General features: G+C 43.0%; 1 long non-coding RNA gene across 1 annotated transcript; it reads right to left on the reverse strand.

Moving 5' to 3' along the window:
* Positions 1-246: 246 nt before the first annotated feature.
* On the reverse strand, positions 247-7,511 carry LOC309868499. Its single transcript, XR_014313716.1, has 6 exons — positions 7,447-7,511; positions 7,073-7,257; positions 6,736-6,960; positions 2,916-2,979; positions 880-981; positions 247-378 (listed from the first exon to the last, which is right to left on the reverse strand). It is a non-coding gene; the product is annotated as an uncharacterized lncRNA (long non-coding RNA).
* Between the last annotated feature and the right edge of the window lie 3,171 nt (positions 7,512-10,682).

Here is a 10,682-nt window from a genome sequence, read left to right on the forward strand (position 1 = left end):
CACACACACACACACACCCCATACAAAAAACATGAAGGGACCATACTTCATGATTTGAGTTGCAACCTGCTTACCCCACTGGGTGTGTGTGTGTGTGTGTGTGTGTGCATGTACACACCTAATATTATAACAGAGAGTCTCTTATCTGACATAATCAGAAGTACTAGCTAGTCCATCAATAACAAAAAAGAAAGAAAGAAGGTGAGAAAGAAAGAAAGAAAGAAAGAAAGAAAGAAAGAAAGAAAGAAAGAAAGAAAGAAAGAAAAGAAGAAAAATCAGGGATGCCTGGATGGCTCAGTCAGTTAAACGTCTGAGTCTTGATCTCAGCTCCAGTCTTGATCTGGGTCACGAGTTCAAGCCCTGTGTTGGGCTCCCCTACTAAAAAAAAAAAAAAATCAGTCAAAGGGAGGAATCATCAAATATAATAAAAACCAATGCCTAAAATCCTCATTTTAATTTAAAAGTCATGTTCCTTCATTTGCCACTCTTGTAGGGCCAAGGCCTTTCCTTCAGGTGTGACATTGCCGAGAGAGTGCTACACCAGTATTCTTGCATAAACCATCCTCTGAAAGCATTAGGGACAACTCCTAGTTTCAAAACTCTTTACCCAGGACAAAGAATTTGGAGAAACCTTCTAGAACCTTACTATTCTTTTCTGGTCTTCTAATTACCTCATGCACCTAATTCCATAGCATTTTTTAGGGACTCTCCCATGTATCCAGTCACTACAAAACATTGAATTTTATCTTGGTAGAAAGTTGGACACTTTTCACGTTCACTCTTACATCCCAGTTGACATAATACTTAAACATATATAAACATGTAACTACAATAACCAATACAACTACCTGTCAAGAGTATGGGGAGCCGAGGACTCACCCAGCAGCTGTAGAGAGGACAGGAGTATCTTCTGGTGGCCAGCAGTGGAAGTGTTCAGGCTGCCTGCTGAGGGCTTCCGGAAGCAATTCTTACACATGGAATCTATTAAGCCCAACGAGTTGGTTAAAAGTAATACCTACTGTGCTCAACAACCTTCTTCCTATGTCATTGGATTCATTTTCTATTGTTGCTATAGCAAATTACCACAACTCAGCAACTTAAAGTAGCCCCCATGATTTATCTCACAGATTGGAAGATCAGAAGTCCTAGGTGGGCTCAACTGGGTCCTCCCTTTAGGGTCTCACAAAGATCTCACCAAAATCAAGGTGTGGGCAAGCTGGTCTCTTATCCAGAAGTTCTAGGGAAGACTCTGCTTCCATCCTTCTTCAAGTTGTTGGTCAACTGCTGTTCCTTGCAGTAGTAGGTCTGAAGTCCCCATTTCCTTGCTAGATGTCAGCTGGGATTACTCCCAAAAGCTGTCCATCTTCCTTGGCATGCAGTCTTCTCCATTTCACGCCAGCAATGATGTGTCAAATTCCCCTCATGCTTCAAATCCATGACCTCCTCTTCTGCTACCAGAAAAGTCCGCTTTTAAAAGAGCTCGTGTGATTAGCTCAGATTCACCCAGAGAAACCTACCAAAGTTAACTGTGCCATATGACATTCAAATACATTCAAATGCTGCACAGTCATGGGAGTGATAATTCATCATATCCATAGGTTCTAGGGATTAGAGCACTGGAGTCTTGGGAGCCATTTTTAGCATTCCCCCTGCCACAGTCATTAAAATGGAGATGGAAGGAAAGAACTTTTCAGGCAAATGGAGAAAGTAAGCAAAGATACGGGGAAATGACAGAGCAATGAGTGAACACCTTGGGGAAGATCAACACTGTCTCCCCCTTCAGTCCCAGCTGTGGCCTCTTTCTACTTCTAATGTTCCAGCTAACAACAGACAAAAGAAAGTGAGGGAATATGAGAAATTAAATTATGCTAATACATCTAAATAGTATTTCCCTGGGTTGCGTTCTAATTATTAGTTTAAGAAATGATGAGTTAAGAATTGAGGAAACCATCATCATATTCTTTCCCCAGAGAGCAAGAGTGAAGACTTGGAAATAATATCCTTTGTCTACCAACAAAGAATGATACAATGACATCAAAAGGTGCCCACTTTCCAGCCATTCAAGAAGAAAAAAAATTTTAATGAGAATTCCCAATGCTAACTAGTAAAACTGATATGGTCAAAAATTGCAGTGTAAATGAATACAACTCATTAAGGACACAAATTTGCAATATTCTAAAAAGGATAAAAATATTCATATCCTTTGACTTTGGGGACTTTACACCAAGGAGATAATCCAAAAGAACTTTTCTAAATTATGCAATAAAAATACACTTTGTAGCAATATTTATATACTACAATATATTTCATCTAAATATGCATAATTGAAAAATGATTAGTACAATTATGGCTCCACCATTCAAAGGAATATTATTCAGATATTAGCATTTTAATTGTGAAGAACAAAATGAAATACTGAAAAATGTGTATGCTACTTTCCATTTAAAAGTAAAATGCAAAACCTTACCTACCTTTCTATTGCAACTGTGTGAAAAATACTGTACATAACCAAAATTTGGAAGGGAACTTGAAAAATGGAAAAAATTTTAGTAGGATGATGAATGAACTTTTTTCATTTTGATTTATATTAACAGTACTATAAGATTGTTCAATAAATAATAATAGTAAGCGTTTTTTAAAAATCATATATGAATTCTAAATAACTCTGACTACCATGAATGTCATTGCACCCTCACTGGTTTTAAAAAGACCAGAGAAAATTAATCAAACAAACAAAACACAGACTACAAAGTCAAGGCCATTGCAAAAAGAACCCTCACCTCTAAGCTCAATGCCTCAACCCCTGCCGCCCCCCCCCCCGCAATAAAACAGAATCACAATTACATTTACCTTCTATGCCTTTGTCCATTTTACTTAAAGGAAACAAGCACGTGAGGTATTATTGAAAATCTTACCCTCTACCATGTGACCCAATGAGGACTTGGAGGAGGTAAAGAGAATCCACACAACTCACAATTTCTGGAGACGGGGAAAAAAAAAAAAAAATTGGTTATCTGCAAGATTGTATTTCAGTGAAGGAGGGAGTCAATCCTCCTTGATGGGACCCATCATCTAGAGCTATTAAGAGAAGCTTTGGGGCGCCTGGGTGGCTCAGTGGGTTAAGCTGCTGCCTTTGACCCGGGTCGTGATCCCGGGGTCCTCGGATCGTTGTAGTCCCACATTGCTCTCTCTGCTTCGGTGGGGAGCCTGCTCCCCCCACCCCCACCCCCGCCCCCTGTCTGCCTCTCTGCCTACTAATGCTCTGTCTGTCAAATAAATTTAAAAATCTTTAAAAAAAAAAAAAAAGAGAGAGAGAGAGAGAGAAGCTTCCTTTTTCATTGACCACTTGGTAATTCTGCTTAAAAACATCTTACAAAAACTCACATTCCTAACCTGAACTGGGTAGATGATACATTCAAATGCTGAGATGTGATTTAAAGAGCAAACAAAGGAAAAATCAGGCCCTGTATCCAAAAGTTGAAACAAACTAACCTGTCTCTCCTCTGTGTAGATTTCAGTGTTTGCAAATGCACAGTAACGCCTGTCTCTCCCATTCTAAGTTGAAAATTGTTTTCACTGCGTTTTGCTGGGAATTGGCTCTTTTTCATCCTGGGACTGGCATGGTAGTCCCTGAGTCTATAAGAAGAAAGCCTTCTGGATGGGAGATGGGAGTTCCCATTAAGGTCAGCCATTGATCGGAGAGCATTGCCCTGCCTCACCCCTGTTGGTTTCTATTCCCTTTGGTTTCATTTCCATCAAAGAAGCAAACATTGGTTGGAAGCAGTTCTATTACCGTATTTAAAATTCCTCCACTAGTTAGCAGCTCAGGAAAAATTCATGTCTCTTCCAGCTCAAGGGGATCTATTGCAAATCCTTTAGATTGTCATATTATCCTCTCATTTGCTTCTATTTTAGCAAAGCAAATGATTAAAAATTAAACTTTCATTTAGAAGCGTAATTATTTTAAAGGATGTCAAGGCTTCATGTTAAACAAATTTACCTCAGCAAATAGAATGGGGACTTGGAATTCAATTGAAGAGTTAATGAAATAACCATAATTTAGTTAAGTGAATCAACCTACATCATCTTATTTATTTAAACAGATTTCTCTCCTTATTCAGTTTTCATGTATGGAATTGTGTTTTTTATTCCTTCAGTAAATGTCTTAGCTTCACAGAGTGAATCAGAGAAACATTTTATTTTTTTAAGTCAGGAAAAGTATTTTTTATATACATGAAAAGAAAAATTAATTCATGTGATTTTTCCTCAAACAGGGTGAGAAATTATAAAATAGGAAAATAGCAATAGTTCTAATCCAAATTTCTAATCCTTAAAAAATTCCCATGGAACATGAAGCTTAGATCTAAGTGGCCGAGATAAACTAGTTTAGCTTTATGCGTTGAAAAAGGTGAATGTCCAGTGCCCGGAGAGCTCTACATTGATGAATGAACTAAATGTGATAGACAGCCTTCTTCTGTTGGCTTCAGTGATCTCTGCCCTGGTATTCATACTCGTCTTTGATCCCCGCCCCTTGGATATGGGCTGGACATGGGGACTCGCTTCTTGGGCAAAGAATGTGGCAAAAGTGATGGAATGTCACTTCTCAAACTCACAAAAGACCATAACTTTGGTCTGTTGATACTTCTCTTGTCTTCTCTCTCACTTGTTCTGATAAAGCAAGCTGTTCTGAGCTACACTATGGAAAGGCCCGGAACTAAAGATGTTCTCTACCCAACAGCCAGTAAAGAACTGGCCCATAGCCCACAGCCCACAGGAAACTGAGTCCTCCCACCCACTAAGTCAGTGAGATTGGGAAGTGGATTCTTCTATTGTGGAGCCCTGAGATAACCACAGCCTCAGCCAACCCCTTGACTGCAGCATGGGCGGGATCTGAGCTGTGCCCAGATTTCTGATTCGCAGAAACTTCGACGTGATAAGTGTTGTTTTTTTTAAGCCCCTAATTTTGGGATGATTTGTTACACAGCAATATATGACTACTACGCTAACCAATAAATTCATTCATGAAAAAGCATGTCTCCCATGGACGCATTCCTATTGAAATGCCTCAGCTCTATCTAGCAGATAATTCAGAATTATTTCAGATGATATGGCCTTCATGCTAAAATATATGCTAACCAGCTAATGGTTAAAGCAGTCAGTACCAGGAACTGGTGCGGGAGGAGGCCATGGTGGAGGTCATGAGAGATATATGAAGAAAGTGCTGCCTCTTTGTCTCTTTTACCTTAAAATTGTATCCACCCCCCCACCAGTCCAGTAGGCTCACTAGATTTTACTAGTGGGTGTCCCCACTAGTAAATTAGAGGGTTGTGGTAGCCTGTGTCTAGTCTATTATTAATAATATACAGAAAAAGAATCTATGACTAAGGGGCTAAATTACTTACTTAGAAAAAAAAAACATTAAACATAGGGCTATAGTTCTGCTTTGCATCTAGGCATTCAATATACAATGAATTTTTTTTAATTTTTTTTAATTTTATAAGTTGTAGGGTATGGTCTTGGGTGGCCATTCCAAATGGCCAGAGGTAGGAGAATTCTATCTGCAATAGATCCTTCATAAAATGATCTTTCTAGAACCTTCCATGTTTAATGTGTTTCATTCTTTCTTTAAGATTCTATGTATTTATTTATTTGAGAGAGACAGAGAATGACCAGGGAGAAGGGCAAAGGGAGAAGCAGCAGCAGGCTCCCCACTGCCTCTGGTGTGGGACACCTACCAAGGGAAACCTGTGAGAAGATTTTGGTGGAAGGTGAATATTTCACGAAATGGATTCTCTTTTAATCCTTCCTATTACTCCAGGAACAAGCCTCATTTGGGGGTAGTCTTTGACATCTCTCTAATAACTTGTAGAATCTAATCTTCAGAAAGAGAGAACGTGGCACCTGGGTGGCTCAGTCAGTTAAGCCACCAAAGCCACTGACTCTTGATTTCATCTGAGGTCATAATCTCAGGGTCATGATTAAGCCCCAAGTCGAGCTCTCTGCTCAGTAGGGAGTCTGCTTGTCCCTCTCTCCCTCTGCTACTCTCCCTGCTATGCTAGCTCTCTCTCTCTCTCTCATATCAGATGAAAGAAAGAAAAGAAAGAAAGAAACAGAGGGAGGAAGGGAGGGAAAATGAGCCTTAGGTTCAACTGTAGTTAGCAGCAGGATCAAATAAGAATTTAAGGATATGGTTTTATTTTCAATATAATCATGTATGACAAGCCATTCTGTTTTGTTTTGTTTTGTTTTGTTTTGTTTTTATGATAAGGATATAAAATTTCCTTCCTTTAAAAAGCTGGGAAGCTTTAAATAAATTAAGTCCGGAGTCTATCACCCTGCGCCGGCTTTCTCCTCACCTCCCTCCGCCTCCAAACACAGCATCTCATCCCCTGTCCCAGCTGAGTCAAAGAAAATGACTCTCCTCCAACAGAAGGGCCATTGCTTGGTTAGCGCTCCACAGTCCCTGCCAGTGACACTCCTGCCCTGCCCCAGTCCCCATGGCCGGGGTGGGATGTATGGATGGACTTGGGTCAATGGAGCCCCTTACCCATCTGATCCTCATGGGAATGAGCTCGCCCCCATGCAAAACTGCTGGGAGTAAGGGAAGAAAATTCCCCCAGAGAAAAGTTAGAGGAATGGCTCTGGGAAAACCAGGTATGAGTTCCTGAGCCCCTCCCTGTTCATTGTGACGCCGGCGTGGCGGGGCGGGGGTGGGGGGCGGCGTGATGCACCCACCTGCGAGCTGTACCAGGAGGGCTGCATGAGACACATGCAAGTCACACCCCAGGGTCTGGCGCCAGGAAGGTGCTCGGGAAGACTGGGTTCAACCAGAGAACACACGAATTCTCCCAGGCTGGCTGCAGTCACCTTGCTGCTGTCTGCGCTTTACGGGATGCAAAGCTTCCTTCATTTAACAAACGCTGGGGTGGTAGCTCCAAATCGCCTAGAACTGCCGGCAGACTGCACACACACGTCCGCTGCTAGAAACCAGGGACGCGGGATTGGGCGGGGCGGGGCGGGGGGTGGGGTGGGGGCTGGGAGGCGGGGTAGGGGATGGGCTTGGGGGACTCACTGCTGCCCTCAAGAGCGCTCAGTGCCTCGCATCTCCGGACCTGCCGGGGGGCCTATCGCGGGCTTGCCGGGTGGCCGCTTGGCCACATGTTGGAACGCTTTGGTTTTTCGCTGGATGGGACGTCGGGGTTCAGAAACCGGGTCTCGGGACCCAGGCGGGAGCAGCGGAGAGAGCCGGGCGGTGCCCTGTCGCAGGGGGCGCGGGGAAGAAAAGCCATCAGCAAGGAAATAAAACGGCGGGCTGGCGATTCCAGAGAGCAAGCTCAGCGCCCAGGCTCCAGGGGGCCACCCAAGGGGGCATCTGGAGGTCGTGTAGGGTCACCCCTGAGCTCGCACACCAAGGTCCTGGGTCCCCCGCGCACCCTGTGGACTCACAGCAGCGGGTGTGGACGCCCTGACTGTCCACAGAAACATGCTCTGAGCTGCCAGGCGAATAAAGCGGCTGGTGATCTAACTGATTTAAAGAGAAAAAAAAAATTTTTTTTTAAGTAATCTCTGGTCAGCCTGGTTCACAACCTTCCCCCGCTTTTCCTTTCAATGTTTTTCTCATTGTAGTCTCCTTGCCCGCCCCATGCTCTCTTAAGTGCATTTAGTTGGAGGCAAAATTGACACACACAAGTCTTTGCATTGTTCTCAAGACAGTATTTGAACTTCCTAATGGCCCTAGGAATCCTCTGAGGGTCTTGCTCCTAATAAACCAAACCTGGAAAGTGGAAGAAAACAGTTTTCTAACTCTGCTGACTGTCTTTAAAATTGAGACAACTGGAGAGCCCGGCTTGGACTTTCTCCTGACTCCCTCACCACATGCCTCTGGGTTAGGGACCTGTGGCCTTCCAGGACAGAGAGCTGAGGGAACAGAGGGGCATACCCATTTCCCCTGCTGAGCATTTACTAGAGCCAGGTCCCCCTGGGTGTTCTACGGAGCAACCCTGTGCCTGGAGGTATTATTAAACCCATTTTGCAGAGAGGAAAGTGAAGCCTGCAGATAAGGGACCAGCCCAAGGTGATCTCTATTGTAGGCTGTACAGTGAAATCCTGGCCTGTGGGTCTTCAAATGCTCTTGAACCTCTTCCCCTGCCCCATTAGATCCTCACGTGGTTACCAGCAATTTTAGCCACTGCTCACTTTAATGAAATCACCTGCAAACATGGTGACCACCATTTTCGGTCAGTGCCTATGTTAACCATCAGCGGGGAGCTGTAGTTTCTGGAAGGCCATGTTAAAGAAGATTGCATTTCATTCTGTTGACTCTCTGTGGTAGACTCTGGCACTGGTTAATTTTCCTTCAGGCTAGTAAATCTAGGTGCCGCCTGGCACTCAAGTGTGTGTCCTTTACATAGAAATCACCTCCCCTCACTGATACCAGCCTCACACAACAGCATCATGAAAGCATATTTTCTTGCTTACATTCTTCTAGCGAAGATTTTCTTGCATTGTAATCTAAAGTCACAATAACAATGGATGTTTCCTTCTCAAATGTGAGAAATGAGAAAAGTCATAATCATAGATTAATACTACAAGGTTTAAAATGAAGTGCCCAAAAGTCATAATCATAGATTAATACTACAAGGTTTAAAATGAAGTGTCCAAGTCTCGGATTTAGAGCAACATCTTTACCAATTCTCCAGTTTTCCCCTTGAAGAAAATTTTCCATCCTCTTAAGACCTGCTTATTATGTCAGAAGAAAATTTGCTTATTTCTTTGGCTGCATTTCTCCTTTGTTTTGCCTGAGTGATGTGGGTAAAAACTAGATGTACTAATAAAGAAATAGCTAGATGTCCTAGAAGCAGGGAAAAAAAAAAGGACTGATAATCAAAGATTAAAAATGAAATTCAATTAAGACTTGTATCTAGGCTATAAGGAATAAACCTTTTGCTTTCCCATGTTTATCAAGTCTCTAATATAAACCAGACCCATGCCGAGGAGCTAAAGAAGGAAATAGACTCTGTGCCAGCCTTCATGGACCCACAGAGCAGTAGGGAAGACAGATCTGAGGCCAATAGTAATTATGAATTAAACAATACAGGAGAATACGGGAACATCTAGCAGGAGGATCAAACCCAGTCTGGGATTAGGGAAGCTTCCCCAGCGAAGGGAGAGTTTCCCCAGCAAAGCTTCCCCAATACAGGGAGTTGAAATGGAGAGAGCCATGCAAAGAACATCTAGGCCATGGAGAGTAGGAATGAAGACCAGCAGGGATGAGGACAACCTGGCAGGATGGAAGAACTGAGATGATTCCAGAATGACTGAAGGGGAAAGATAGGCAAGAGAGCCATGCCAGGTGAAGTCGGGGATGTCCCAGCCTGACAGGGGACATGACCTTTGCCACAGCTACCTACCTCAATGAAGTAGAGCCAAGAGGGGCAGCTCCAGCAGAACAGGGAACAATCATGCTCTACATGGCCGACTTTGCTAGCCCAGTGCTAGAAATAGTAGGTTCTAGTAAAACAGCAGCTATTTGCACATTATTGTTACAAATCTTTATGCTTAATTATCCCACTTCTTCTCTTCTTCCCTGCTTGAAACTAAGTGTTGCTCCCATTTTCCCCATGTTTCTCTTTCTGACTTGTAGGTCGTGGATTCGTGAGGTTTCTCTCAATTCCCATATTCTTCCCTCCTCCTCCTCCCCATTTTGCCATGTGATATATTTAACCATCCCTTGCAGTGCCAAGCGGAAGGAGGAAATCATCCAGCTAGATTACTAAGGGGAAAAAATCCAGGACACTCTTGCCTCTTCAACAAATATCCATTCACTCCAGCCTGGCTCAAATCTGGAGAAGGCTGGTGGCTTTTACACAACCAACTGGCAAAATAAGGACTTTCTAGTTTGTGTTTTAAATGACAGGTAATTTATCCCCAAAGGGAATGTTCTAATTCATCATTGAGCTCCTCTTCATTAATTATGATGCCAAAGCTTGGGGTGGCACACAGAAAATGTGTGTCCCGCGTGCCAAATTGGTCCCTCTGTGAGTAGAAAAGCATTTTGGAAACCATGTTTGAGGCTGATGTACACACATTTTTGAGTCCTCAAAACTCATCTCTCTATTATGGCATAAATCGCCAATAGCTTTGGCTTCTCAAAAAAAATTGGCGCCTGGTAGTCTCCAGACACTTGTGCATATGTTGCATGTTATTTTGTTTTGTTTTCAAGTACTTTGGATTCCAGGAGGCCTTCCTAAAAACCTACTTAATAAAATAACTTGTCCTGAAGTTTTATTTGAATGTATTTGAATTTCCTCAACCTTCTGGGATAGTCACCCTTTATTTTAACAGCCAACTATGATGACCTACAGTGTCCTTCCCCTGTTGGTGACAGGTCCAAAGCTTTCCCAACAGTTCAAGGACACAGGTTCTGGTCTCCTCTTGCTCTGAGTTCCTGCTCAGAACTCACACATCCAGCCCCTTCTTCTCAAGCATGAGCAAAGCTACCTCGCTTTCATTTCCCAGGTGCCATCAATCCAGATTCTGTGTATACTAGACCTGCCTCGATTCTGGAGTCAACAGAAGGTAACCACAGCACTAAAAAGAGGTGGGAGAGGTCGGAGAGGGACACCAGCAGAATGCGGGGCAGGGATGGTTACTGAGAATCCATCAGCTGGCCGCTGACTAAG

The sequence above is a fragment of the Mustela nivalis genome (assembly GCF_964662115.1).
Source record: "Mustela nivalis genome assembly, chromosome: 1".
In the NCBI taxonomy this organism is placed as follows: domain Eukaryota; kingdom Metazoa; phylum Chordata; class Mammalia; order Carnivora; family Mustelidae; genus Mustela; species Mustela nivalis.